Below are 18,031 nucleotides of genomic sequence, written 5' to 3'. Positions count from 1 at the left end.
ACCTAGATATATATAACGGCAAATTCTGTATTGAGACAAGATGGGAAAGGCTAGATGAACGAAGAAAAATAAAAAATATAAAATTCAAAATAGTTTAGCTCCTGCATACTTAAAGGATATTATTCCAGATAGTGTGGGATCAAGATCTAATTATAACCTTAGGGATGCTAACAATATTATCGTCCCTTCTGCAAGATTAAGACTTTCGTTATATTCCTGATTTCCATGCAGTCTAGACTACCAGTTGTCCGACTTTCATTTTGTGGTAGTTGCAGTGGTTGAGCGGGCTAGGCGGCTGACTTTGTGTGCTGGCGATTAGGTGAGTGACTCTGAGGGTGCGGGTTCGAATCCCGGATGGGACTCAACCGAAAAAGTACTAGAATTTGTACTTTGCAGAAAGTGAATCCGAAATATGACATACATTGCATTTGACCACTTTCTAAATGGTATCGTGTAATCATTGACAAAATTAGTGCTGTCATACAGAAGTAAATACACTTTCTAACACACGCGAGCGAGCGCGCGGTATGTTACTCACAAATAACAGTACTATATAATAACAGTATATAGTCTGTAACACAAACCCTGAAATTTATCTACCCACTACAGCGGGAATGTAACATAACAGCACGAGGCATTGTTTGTGTGGACCAACATACGTATCAACAGAAACTGTTTAGTAGATAATGATGGAACAATAAAATAACATGTTTATGTTACAGTCAAGATGTGAATTCAGTCGTGAAATGACTACAAGTTTCTCTCGATTCATGAAATGACTACAAGTTTCTGTCGATTCATGAAATGACTACAAGTTTCTGTCGATTCATGAAATGACTACAAGTTTCTGTCGATTCATGAAATGACTACAAGTTTCTGTCCATTCATGAAATGACTACAAGTTTCTGTCCATTCATGAAATGACTAAGACAGTCAGCCATGTCGCGTCATCTTGTGGAACAGTCACCAATATACTTCTGCCATTTTACCAGCATACATCATCAGGTCTATAATAACATGTACACACCAGGATACATCATCAGGTCTATAATAACATGTACACACCAAGATACATCATCACGTCTATAATAACATGTACACACCAGGATACATCATCACGTCTATAACAACATGTACACACCAGGATACATCATCACGTCTGTAATAACATGTACACTCCAGGATACATCATCACGTCTGTAATAACATGTACACACCAGGATACATCATTACGTCTGTAATAACATGTACACACCAGGATACATCATCAGGTCTGTAATAACATGCACACAAAAGGATACATCATCAGGTCTGTGATAACATGTACACACCAGCATACATCATCAGGTATATAATAACATGTACACACCAGGATACATCATCACGTCTATAATAACATGTACACACCAGGATACATCATCAGGTCTATAATAACATGTACACACCGGGATACATCATCACGTCTATAATAACATGTACACACCGGGATACATCATCACGTCTATAATAACATGTACACACCAGGATACATCATCACGTCTATAATAACATGTACACACCAGGATACATCATCAGGTCTGTAACAACATGTACACACCAAGATACATCATCACGTCTATAATAACATGTACACACCAGGATACATCATCACGTCTATAATAACATGTACACACCAGAATACATCTGGTCCATTCATGAAATGACTAAGACAGTCAGCCATGTCGCGTCATCTTGTGGAACAGTCACCAATATACTTCTGCCATTTTACCAGCATACATCATCAGGTCTATAATAACATGTACACACCAGGATACATCATCAGGTCTATAATAACATGTACACACCAAGATACATCATCACGTCTATAATAACATGTACACACCAGGATACATCATCACGTCTATAATAACATGTACACACCAGGATACATCATCACGTCTGTAATAACATGTACACTCCAGGATACATCATCACGTCTGTAATAACATGTACACACCAGGATACATCATCACGTCTATAATAACATGTACACACCAGGATACATCATCAGGTCTGTAATAACATGCACACAAAAGGATACATCATCAGGTCTGTGATAACATGTACACACCAGCATACATCATCAGGTATATAATAACATGTACACACCAGGATACATCATCACGTCTATAATAACATGTACACACCAGGATACATCATCAGGTCTATAATAACATGTACACACCGGGATACATCATCACGTCTATAATAACATGTACACACCGGGATACATCATCAGGTCTATAATAACATGTACACACCAGGATACATCATCACGTCTATAATAACATGTACACACCAGGATACATCATCAGGTCTGTAACAACATGTACACACCAAGATACATCATCACGTCTATAATAACATGTACACACCAGGATACATCATCACGTCTATAATAACATGTACACACCAGAATACATCATCAGGTCTGTAACAAGATGTACACACCAAGATACATCATCACGTCTATAATAACATGTACACACCGGGATACATCATCAGGTCTCTAATAACATGTACACACCAAGATACATCATCACGTCTATAATAACATGTACACACCGGGATACATCATCAGGTCTCTAATAACATGTACACACCAAGATACATCATCACGTGTACAATAACATGTACACACCAGGACACATCATCAGGTCTATAATAACATGTACACACCGGGGTGCATCATCAGGTCTACAATAACATGTACACACCAAGATACATCATCACGTCTATAATAACATGTACACACCGGGATACATCATCAGGTCTATAATAACATGTACACACCAAGATACATCATCACGTCTATAATAACATGTACACAAAAGGATACATCATCAGGTCTGTAATAACATGTACACACCAGGATACATCATCAGGTCTGTAACAACATGTACACACCAGGATACATCATCAGGTCTATAATAACATGTAAAAACCAAGATACGTCATCAGGTCTATAATAACATGTACACACCAAGATACATCATCACGTCTATAATAACATGTACACACCAAGATACATCATCAGGTCTATAATAACATGTACACACCAAGATACATCATCACGTCTATAATAACATGTACACACCGCGATACATCATCAGGTCTATAATAACATGTACACACCGCGATACATCGTCAGGTCTACAATAACATGTCTACACCGGGATACATCATCAGGTCTATAATAACATGTCCACACCAAGATACATCATCACGTCTATAATAACATGTACACACCAGGATACATCATCACGTCTATAATAACATGTACACAACAGGATGCATCATCAGGTCTGTAACAACATGTACACACCAAGATACATCATCAGGTCTGTAAAAACATGTACACACCAGGATACATCATCAGGTCTGTAATAACATGTACACACCAGGATACATCATCAGGTCTGCAAAAACATGTACACACCAGGATACATCATCAGGTCTATAATAACATGTACACACCAAGATACATCATCACGTCTATAATAACATGTACACACCAAGATACATCATCAGGTCTATAATAACATGTACACACCAGGATACATCATCAGGTCTCTAATAACATGTACACACCAAGATACATCATCACGTCTATAATAACATGTACACACCAAGATACATCATCACGTCTACAATAACATGTACACACCAAGATACATCATCAGCTCTATAATAACATGTACACACCAGGATACATCATCAGGTCTATAATAACATGTACACACCAAGATACATCATCAGGTCTATAATAACATGTACACACCAAGATACATCATCAGGTCTATAATAACATGTACACACCAAGATACATCATCAGGTCTATAATAACATGCAAAAACCAAGATACGTCATCAGGTCTATAATAACATGTACACACCAAGATACATCATCACGTCTATAATAACATGTACACACCAAGATACATCATCAGGTCTATAACAACATGTACACACCAGGATACATCATCACGTCTATAAAAACATGTACACACCAGGATACATCATCACGTCTAAAATAATATGTACACACCAGGATACATCATCAGGTCTGTAGCAACATGTACACACCAAGATACATCATCACGTCTATAATAACATGTACACAAAAGGATACATCATCAGGTCTGTAATAACATGTACACACCAGGATACATCATCAGGTCTGTAATAACATGTACACACCAAGATACATGATCACGTCTACAACAACATGTACACACCGGGATACATCATCAGGTCTGTAATAACATGTACACACCAAGATACATCATCACGTCTATAATAACATGTACACACCAGGATACATCATCAGGTCTATAATAACATGTACACACCAAGATACATCATCACGTCTATAATAACATGTACACACCAGGATACATCATCACGTCTATAATAACATGTACACACCAGGATACATCATCACGTCTATAATAACATGTACACACCAGGATACATCACCAGGTCTGTAACAACATGTACACACCAAGATACATCATCACGTCTGTAATAACATGTACACACCGTGATACATCATCAGGTCTATAATAACATGTACACACCAAGATACATCATCACGTCTATAATAACATGTACACACCAGGATACATCATCACGTCTACAATAACATGTACACACCGGGATACATCATCAGGTCTATAATAACATGTACACACCAAGATACATCATCACGTCTATAATAACATGTACACACCAGGATACATCATCAGGTCTGTAACAACATGTACACACCAAGATACATCATCAGGTCTGTAAAAACATGTACACACCAGGATACATCATCAGGTCTATAATAACATGTACACACCAAGATACATCATCACGTCTATAATAACATGTACACACCGCGATACATCGTCAGGTCTACAATAACATGTCTACACCGGGATACATCATCAGGTCATAATAACATGTCCACACCAAGATACATCATCACGTCTATAATAACATGTACACACCAGGATACATCATCACGTCTATAATAACATGTACACACCAGGATACATCATCAGGTCTGTAACAACATGTACACACCAAGACACATCATCAGGTCTGTAATAACATGTACACACCAAGATACATCATCACGTCTACAATAACATGTACACACCAGGATACATCATCACGTCTACAATAACATGTACACACCAGGATACATCATCACGTCTACAATAACATGTACACACCGGGATACATCATCAGGTCTATAATAACATGTACACACCAAGATACATCATCACGTCTATAATAACATGTACACACCAGGATACATCATCACGTCTATAATAACATGTACACACCAAGATACATCATCAGGTCTATAATAACATGTACACACCAAGATACATCGTCAGGTCTGTAATAACATGTACACACCAGGATACATCATCAGGTCTGTAACAACATGTACACACCAAGATACATCATCAGGTCTAGAATAACATGTACACACCAAGATACATCATCACGTCTATAATAACATGTACACACCAAGATACATCATCAGGTCTATAATAACATGTACACACCAAGATACATCATCACGTCTATAATAACATGTACACACCAGGATACATCATCAGGTCTCTAATAACATGTACACACCGCGATACATCGTCAGGTCTACAATAACATGTACACACCGGGATACATCATCAGGTCTATAATAACATGTCCACACCAAGATACATCATCACGTCTATAATAACATGTACACACCAGGATACATCATCACGTCTATAATAACATGTACACACCAGGATACATCATCAGGTCTGTAACAACATGTACACACCAAGACACATCATCAGGTCTGTAAAAACATGTACACACCAGGATACATCATCAGGTCTGTAGCAACATGTACACACCAAGACACATCATCAGGTCTGCAACAACATATACACACCAGGATACATCATCAGGTCTATAATAACATGTACACACCAAGATACGTCATCAGGTCTATAATAACATGTACACACCAAGATACATCATCACGTCTATAATAACATGTACACACCAAGATACATCATCAGGTCTATAATAACATGTACACACCAAGATACATCATCACGTCTATAATAACATGTACACACCAGGATACATCATCAGGTCTATAATAACATGTACACACCGCGATACATCGTCAGGTCTACAATAACATGTCTACACCGGGATACATCATCAGGTCTATAATAACATGTCCACACCAAGATACATCATCACGTCTATAACAACATGTACACACCAGGATACATCATCACGTCTATAATAACATGTACACACCAGGATACATCATCAGGTCTGTAACAACATGTACACACCAAGATACATCATCAGGTCTGTAAAAACATGTACACACCAGGATACATCATCAGGTCTGTAATAACATGTACACACCAGGATACATCATCAGGTCTGTAATAACATGTACACACCAGGATACATCATCAGGTCTCTAATAACATGTACACACCAAGATACATCATCACGTCTATAATAACATGTACACACCAAGATACATCATCACGTCTACAATAACATGTACACACCAAGATACATCATCACGTCTATAATAACATGTACACACCAGGATACATCATCACGTCTATAATAACATGTACACACCAGGATACATCATCAGGTCTGTAACAACATGTACACACCAAGACACATCATCAGGTCTGTAATAACATGTACACACCAAGATACATCATCACGTCTACAATAACATGTACACACCAGGATACATCATCACGTCTACAATAACATGTACACACCGGGATACATCATCAGGTCTATAATAACATGTACACACCAAGATACATCATCACGTCTATAATAACATGTACACACCAAGATACATCATCACGTCTATAATAACATGTACACACCAAGATACATCATCAGGTCTATAATAACATGTACACACCAAGATACATCATCACGTCTATAATAACATGTACACACCAGGATACATCATCAGGTCTATAATAACATGTACACACCAAGATACATCATCACGTCTACAATAACATGTACACACCAGGATACATCATCACGTCTACAATAACATGTACACACCAGGATACATCATCAGGTCTGTAACAACATGTACACACCAGGATACATCATCAGGTCTATAATAACATGTACACACCAAGATACATCATCACGTCTATAATAACATGTACACACCAAGATACATCATCAGGTCTATAATAACATGTACACACCAAGATACATCATCACGTCTATAATAACATGTACACACCAGGATACATCATCAGGTCTATAATAACATGTACACACCGCGATACATCGTCAGGTCTACAATAACATGTCTACACCGGGATACATCATCAGGTCTATAATAACATGTCCACACCAAGATACATCATCACGTCTATAATAACATGTACACACCAGGATACATCATCACGTCTATAATAACATGTACACACCAGGATACATCATCAGGTCTGTAACAACATGTACACACCAAGACACATCATCAGGTCTGTAAAAACATGTACACACCAGGATACATCATTAGGTCTGTAGCAACATGTACACACCAAGACACATCATCAGGTCTGTAACAACATATACACACCAGGATACATCATCAGGTCTATAATAACATGTACACACCAAGATACGTCATCAGGTCTATAATAACATGTACACACCAAGATACATCATCACGTCTATAATAACATGTACACACCAAGATACATCATCAGGTCTATAATAACATGTACACACCAAGATACATCATCACGTCTATAATAACATGTACAAACCAGGATACATCATCAGGTCTATAAAAACATGTACACACCGCGATACATCGTCAGGTCTACAATAACATGTCTACACCGGGATACATCATCAGGTCTATAATAACATGTCCACACCAAGATACATCATCACGTCTATAACAACATGTACACACCAGGATACATCATCACGTCTATAATAACATGTACACACCAGGATACATCATCAGGTCTGTAACAACATGTACACACCAAGATACATCATCAGGTCTGTAAAAACATGTACACACCAGGATACATCATCAGGTCTGTAATAACATGTACACACCAGGATACATCATCAGGTCTGTAATAACATGTACACACCAGGATACATCATCAGGTCTCTAATAACATGTACACACCAAGATACATCATCACGTCTATAATAACATGTACACACCAAGATACATCATCACGTCTACAATAACATGTACACACCAAGATACATCATCACGTCTATAATAACATGTACACACCAGGATACATCATCACGTCTATAATAACATGTACACACCAGGATACATCATCAGGTCTGTAACAACATGTACACACCAAGACACATCATCAGGTCTGTAATAACATGTACACACCAAGATACATCATCACGTCTACAATAACATGTACACACCAGGATACATCATCACGTCTACAATAACATGTACACACCGGGATACATCATCAGGTCTATAATAACATGTACACACCAAGATACATCATCACGTCTATAATAACATGTACACACCAGGATACATCATCACGTCTATAATAACATGTACACACCAAGATACATCATCAGGTCTATAATAACATGTACACACCAAGATACATCATCAGGTCTGTAATAACATGTACACACCAGGATACATCATCAGGTCTGTAACAACATGTACACACCAGGATACATCATCAGGTCTATAATAACATGTACACACCAAGATACATCATCACGTCTATAATAACATGTACACACCAAGATACATCATCAGGTCTATAATAACATGTACACACCAAGATACATCATCACGTCTATAATAACATGTACACACCAGGATACATCATCAGGTCTATAATAACATGTACACACCGCGATACATCGTCAGGTCTACAATAACATGTCTACACCGGGATACATCATCAGGTCTATAATAACATGTCCACACCAAGATACATCATCACGTCTATAATAACATGTACACACCAGGATACATCATCACGTCTATAATAACATGTACACACCAGGATACATCATCAGGTCTGTAACAACATGTACACACCAAGACACATCATCAGGTCTGTAAAAACATGTACACACCAGGATACATCATCAGGTCTGTAGCAACATGTACACACCAAGATACATCATCACGTCTGTAATAACATGTACACAAAAGGATACATCATCAGGTCTGTAATAACATGTACACACCAAGATACATCATCACGTCTACAATAACATGTACACACCAGGATACATCGTCAGGTCTACAATAACATGTCTACACCGGGATACATCATCAGGTCTATAATAACATGTCCACACCAAGATACATCATCACGTCTATAATAACATGTACACACCAGGATACATCATCACGTCTATAATAACATGTACACACCAGGATACTTCATCAGGTCTGTAACAACATGTACACACCAAGACACATCATCAGGTCTGTAAAAACATGTACACACCAGGATACATCATCAGGTCTGTAGCAACATGTACACACCAAGATACATCATCACGTCTGTAATAACATGTACACACCGTGATACATCATCAGGTCTATAATAACATGTACACACCAAGATACATCATCACGTCTACAATAACATGTACACACCAGGATACATCATCACGTCTACAATAACATGTACACACCGGGATACATCATCAGGTCTATAATAACATGTACACACCAAGATACATCATCACGTCTATAATAGCATGTACACACCAAGATACATCATCAGGTCTGTAATAACATGTACACACCAGGATACATCATCAGGTCTGTAACAACATGTACACACCAAGATACATCATCAGGTCTGTAAAAACATGTACACACCAGGATACATCATCAGGTCTATAATAACATGTACACACCAAGATACATCATCACGTCTATAATAACATGTACACACCGCGATACATCGACAGGTCTACAATAACATGTCTACACCGGGATACATCATCAGGTCATAATAACATGTCCACACCAAGATACATCATCACGTCTATAATAACATGTACACACCAGGATACATCATCACGTCTATAATAACATGTACACACCAGGATACATCATCAGGTCTGTAACAACATGTACACACCAAGACACATCATCAGGTCTGTAATAACATGTACACACCAAGATACATCATCACGTCTACAATAACATGTACACACCAGGATACATCATCACGTCTACAATAACATGTACACACCAGGATACATCATCACGTCTACAATAACATGTACACACCGGGATACATCATCAGGTCTATAATAACATGTACACACCAAGATACATCATCACGTCTATAATAACATGTACACACCAGGATACATCATCAGGTCTGTAACAACATGTACACACCAAGACACATCATCAGGTCTGTAAAAACATGTACACACCAGGATACATCATCAGGTCTGTAGCAACATGTACACACCAAGACACATCATCAGGTCTGTAACAACATATACACACCAGGATACATCATCAGGTCTATAATAACATGTACACACCAAGATACGTCATCAGGTCTATAATAACATGTACACACCAAGATACATCATCACGTCTATAATAACATGTACACACCAAGATACATCATCAGGTCTATAATAACATGTACACACCAAGATACATCATCACGTCTATAATAACATGTACACACCAGGATACATCATCAGGTCTATAATAACATGTACACACCGCGATACATCGTCAGGTCTACAATAACATGTCTACACCGGGATACATCATCAGGTCTATAATAACATGTCCACACCAAGATACATCATCACGTCTATAACAACATGTACACACCAGGATACATCATCACGTCTATAATAACATGTACACACCAGGATACATCATCAGGTCTGTAACAACATGTACACACCAAGATACATCATCAGGTCTGTAAAAACATGTACACACCAGGATACATCATCAGGTCTGTAATAACATGTACACACCAGGATACATCATCAGGTCTGTAATAACATGTACACACCAGGATACATCATCAGGTCTCTAATAACATGTACACACCAAGATACATCATCACGTCTATAATAACATGTACACACCAAGATACATCATCACGTCTACAATAACATGTACACACCAAGATACATCATCACGTCTATAATAACATGTACACACCAGGATACATCATCAGGTCTGTAACAACATGTACACACCAAGACACATCATCAGGTCTGTAATAACATGTACACACCAAGATACATCATCACGTCTACAATAACATGTACACACCAGGATACATCATCACGTCTACAATAACATGTACACACCGGGATACATCATCAGGTCTATAATAACATGTACACACCAAGATACATCATCACGTCTATAATAACATGTACACACCAAGATACATCATCACGTCTATAATAACATGTACACACCAAGATACATCATCAGGTCTATAATAACATGTACACACCAAGATACATCATCACGTCTATAATAACATGTACACACCAGGATACATCATCAGGTCTATAATAACATGTACACACCAAGATACATCATCACGTCTACAATAACATGTACACACCAGGATACATCATCACGTCTACAATAACATGTACACACCAGGATACATCATCAGGTCTGTAACAACATGTACACACCAGGATACATCATCAGGTCTATAATAACATGTACACACCAAGATACATCATCACGTCTATAATAACATGTACACACCAAGATACATCATCAGGTCTATAATAACATGTACACACCAAGATACATCATCACGTCTATAATAACATGTACACACCAGGATACATCATCAGGTCTATAATAACATGTACACACCGCGATACATCGTCAGGTCTACAATAACATGTCTACACCGGGATACATCATCAGGTCTATAATAACATGTCCACACCAAGATACATCATCACGTCTATAATAACATGTACACACCAGGATACATCATCACGTCTATAATAACATGTACACACCAGGATACATCATCAGGTCTGTAACAACATGTACACACCAAGACACATCATCAGGTCTGTAAAAACATGTACACACCAGGATACATCATTAGGTCTGTAGCAACATGTACACACCAAGACACATCATCAGGTCTGTAACAACATATACACACCAGGATACATCATCAGGTCTATAATAACATGTACACACCAAGATACGTCATCAGGTCTATAATAACATGTACACACCAAGATACATCATCACGTCTATAATAACATGTACACACCAAGATACATCATCAGGTCTATAATAACATGTACACACCAAGATACATCATCACGTCTATAATAACATGTACACACCAGGATACATCATCAGGTCTATAATAACATGTACACACCGCGATACATCGTCAGGTCTACAATAACATGTCTACACCGGGATACATCATCAGGTCTATAATAACATGTCCACACCAAGATACATCATCACGTCTATAACAACATGTACACACCAGGATACATCATGACGTCTATAATAACATGTACACACCAGGATACATCATCAGGTCTGTAACAACATGTACACACCAAGATACATCATCAGGTCTGTAAAAACATGTACACACCAGGATACATCATCAGGTCTGTAATAACATGTACACACCAGGATACATCATCAGGTCTGTAATAACATGTACACACCAGGATACATCATCAGGTCTCTAATAACATGTACACACCAAGATACATCATCACGTCTATAATAACATGTACACACCAAGATACATCATCACGTCTACAATAACATGTACACACCAAGATACATCATCACGTCTATAATAACATGTACACACCAGGATACATCATCACGTCTATAATAACATGTACACACCAGGATACATCATCAGGTCTGTAACAACATGTACACACCAAGACACATCATCAGGTCTGTAATAACATGTACACACCAAGATACATCATCACGTCTACAATAACATGTACACACCAGGATACATCATCACGTCTACAATAACATGTACACACCGGGATACATCATCAGGTCTATAATAACATGTACACACCAAGATACATCATCACGTCTATAATAACATGTACACACCAGGATACATCATCACGTCTATAATAACATGTACACACCAAGATACATCATCAGGTCTATAATAACATGTACACACCAAGATACATCATCAGGTCTGTAATAACATGTACACACCAGGATACATCATCAGGTCTGTAACAACATGTACACACCAGGATACATCATCAGGTCTATAATAACATGTACACACCAAGATACATCATCACGTCTATAATAACATGTACACACCAAGATACATCATCAGGTCTATAATAACATGTACACACCAAGATACATCATCACGTCTATAATAACATGTACACACCAGGATACATCATCAGGTCTATAATAACATGTACACACCGCGATACATCGTCAGGTCTACAATAACATGTCTACACCGGGATACATCATCAGGTCTATAATAACATGTCCACACCAAGATACATCATCACGTCTATAATAACATGTACACACCAGGATACATCATCACGTCTATAATAACATGTACACACCAGGATACATCATCAGGTCTGTAACAACATGTACACACCAAGACACATCATCAGGTCTGTAAAAACATGTACACACCAGGATACATCATCAGGTCTGTAGCAACATGTACACACCAAGATACATCATCACGTCTGTAATAACATGTACACAAAAGGATACATCATCAGGTCTGTAATAACATGTACACACCAAGATACATCATCACGTCTACAATAACATGTACACACCAGGATACATCGTCAGGTCTACAATAACATGTCTACACCGGGATACATCATCAGGTCTATAATAACATGTCCACACCAAGATACATCATCACGTCTATAATAACATGTACACACCAGGATACATCATCACGTCTATAATAACATGTACACACCAGGAAACTTCATCAGGTCTGTAACAACATGTACACACCAAGACACATCATCAGGTCTGTAAAAACATGTACACACCAGGATACATCATCAGGTCTGTAGCAACATGTACACACCAAGATACATCATCACGTCTGTAATAACATGTACACACCGTGATACATCATCAGGTCTATAATAACATGTACACACCAAGATACATCATCACGTCTACAATAACATGTACACACCAGGATACATCATCACGTCTACAATAACATGTACACACCAGGATACATCATCAGGTCTATAATAACATGTACACACCAAGATACATCATCACGTCTATAATAGCATGTACACACCAAGATACATCATCAGGTCTGTAATAACATGTACACACCAGGATACATCATCAGGTCTGTAACAACATATACACACCAGGATACATCATCAGGTCTATAATAACATGTACACACCAAGATACGTCATCAGGTCTATAATAACATGTACACACCAAGATACATCATCACGTCTATAATAACATGTACACACCAAGATACATCATCAGGTCTATAATAACATGTACACACCAAGATACATCATCACGTCTATAATAACATGTACACACCAGGATACATCATCACGTCTATAATAACATGTACACACCGCGATACATCGTCAGGTCTACAATAACATGTCTACACCGGGATACATCATCAGGTCTATAATAACATGTCCACACCAAGATACATCATCACGTCTATAACAACATGTACACACCAGGATACATCATCACGTCTATAATAACATGTACACACCAGGATACATCATCAGGTCTGTAACAACATGTACACACCAAGATACATCATCAGGTCTGTAAAAACATGTACACACCAGGATACATCATCAGGTCTGTAACAACATGTACACACCAGGATACATCATCAGGTCTGTAATAACATGTACACACCAGGATACATCATCAGGTCTCTAATAACATGTACACACCAAGATACATCATCACGTCTATAATAACATGTACACACCAAGATACATCATCACGTCTACAATAACATGTACACACCAAGATACATCATCACGTCTATAATAACATGTACACACCAGGATACATCATCAGGTCTATAATAACATGTACACACCAAGATACATCATCAGGTCTATAATAACATGTACACACCAAGATACATCATCAGGTCTATAATAACATGTACACACCAAGATACATCATCAGGTCTATAATAACATGTACACACCAAGATACATCATCACGTCTATAATAGCATGTACACAGCAGGATACATCATCAGGTCTATAATAACATGTACACACCGGGATACATCGTCAGGTCTACAATAACATGTCTACACCGGGATACATCATCAGGTCTATAATAACATGTACACACCAAGATACATCATCAGGTCTATAATAACATGTACACACCAGGATACATCATCACGTCTATAATAACATGTACACACCAGGATACATCATCACGTCTATAATAACATGTACACACCAGGATACATCATCAGGTCTGTAGCAACATGTACACACCAAGATACATCATCACGTCTGTAATAACATGTACACAAAAGGATACATCATCAGGTCTGTAATAACATGTACACACCAGGATACATCATCAGGTCTGTAATAACATGTACACACCAAGATACATCATCACGTCTACAATAACATGTACACACCAAGATACATCATCAGGTCTGTAATAACATGTACACACCAGGATACATCATCAGGTCTATAATAACATGTACACACCGGGATACATCATCAGGTCTATAATAACATGTACACACCAAGATACATCATCACGTCTATAATAACATGTACACACCAGGATACATCATCAGGTCTATAATAACATGTACACACCAAGATACATCATCACGTCTATAATAACATGTACACACCAGGATACATCATCACGTCTATAATAACATGTACACACCAGGATACATCATCATGTCTGTAACAACATGTACACGCCAAGATACATCATCACGTCTGTAATAACATGTACACACCGTGATACATCATCAGGTCTGTAATAACATGTACACACCAAGATACATCATCACGTCTAAAATAACATGTACACACCAGGATACATCATCACGTCTACAATAACATGTACACACCGGGATACATCATCAGGTCTATAATAACATGTACACACCAAGATACATCATCACGTCTATAATAGCATGTACACACCAAGATACATCATCAGGTCTGTAATAACATGTACACACCAGGATACATCATCAGGTCTGTAACAACATATACACACCAGGATACATCATCAGGTCTATAATAACATGTACACACCAAGATACGTCATCAGGTCTATAATAACATGTACACACCAAGATACATCATCACGTCTATAATAACATGTACACACCAAGATACATCATCAGGTCTATAATAACATGTACACACCAAGATACATCATCACGTCTATAATAACATGTACACACCAGGATACATCATCAGGTCTATAATAACATGTACACACCGCGATACATCGTCAGGTCTACAATAACATGTCTACACCGGGATACATCATCAGGTCTATAATAACATGTCCACACCAAGATACATCATCACGTCTATAACAACATGTACACACCAGGATACATCATCACGTCTATAATAACATGTACACACCAGGATACATCATCAGGTCTGTAACAACATGTACACACCAAGATACATCATCAGGTCTGTAAAAACATGTACACACCAGGATACATCATCAGGTCTGTAATAACATGTACACACCAGGATACATCATCAGGTCTGTAATAACATGTACACACCAGGATACATCATCAGGTCTCTAATAACATGTACACACCAAGATACATCATCACGTCTATAATAACATGTACACACCAGGATACATCATCACGTCTATAATAACATGTACACACCAGGATACATCATCAGGTCTGTAACAACATGTACACACCAAGACACATCATCAGGTCTGTAATAACATGTACACACCAAGATACATCATCACGTCTACAATAACATGTACACACCAGGATACATCATCACGTCTACAATAACATGTACACACCGGGATACATCATCAGGTCTATAATAACATGTACACACCAAGATACATCATCACGTCTATAATAACATGTACACACCAGGATACATCATCACGTCTATAATAACGTGTACACACCAAGATACATCATCAGGTCTATAATAACATGTACACACCAAGATACATCATCAGGTCTGTAATAACATGTACACACCAGAATACATCATCAGGTCTGTAACAACATGTACACACCAGGATACATCATCAGGTCTATAATAACATGTACACACCAAGATACATCATCACGTCTATAATAACATGTACACACCAAGATACATCATCAGGTCTATAATAACATGTACACACCAAGATACATCATCACGTCTATAATAACATGTACACACCAGGATACATCATCAGGTCTATAATAACATGTACACACCGCGATACATCGTCAGGTCTACAATAACATGTCTACACCGGGATACATCATCAGGTCTATAATAACATGTCCACACCAAGATACATCATCACGTCTATAATAACATGTACACACCAGGATACATCATCACGTCTATAATAACATGTACACACCAGGATACATCATCAGGTCTGTAACAACATGTACACACCAAGACACATCATCAGGTCTGTAAAAACATGTACACACCAGGATACATCATCAGGTCTGTAGCAACATGTACACACCAAGACACATCATCAGGTCTGTAACAACATATACACACCAGGATACATCATCAGGTCTATAATAACATGTACACACCAAGATACGTCATCAGGTCTATAATAACATGTACACACC

The sequence above is a fragment of the Haliotis asinina genome, chromosome 9 (genome assembly GCF_037392515.1).
Source record: "Haliotis asinina isolate JCU_RB_2024 chromosome 9, JCU_Hal_asi_v2, whole genome shotgun sequence".
NCBI classification, from domain to species: domain Eukaryota; kingdom Metazoa; phylum Mollusca; class Gastropoda; order Lepetellida; family Haliotidae; genus Haliotis; species Haliotis asinina.
Note: the sequence above shows the minus strand (reverse complement) of the source record.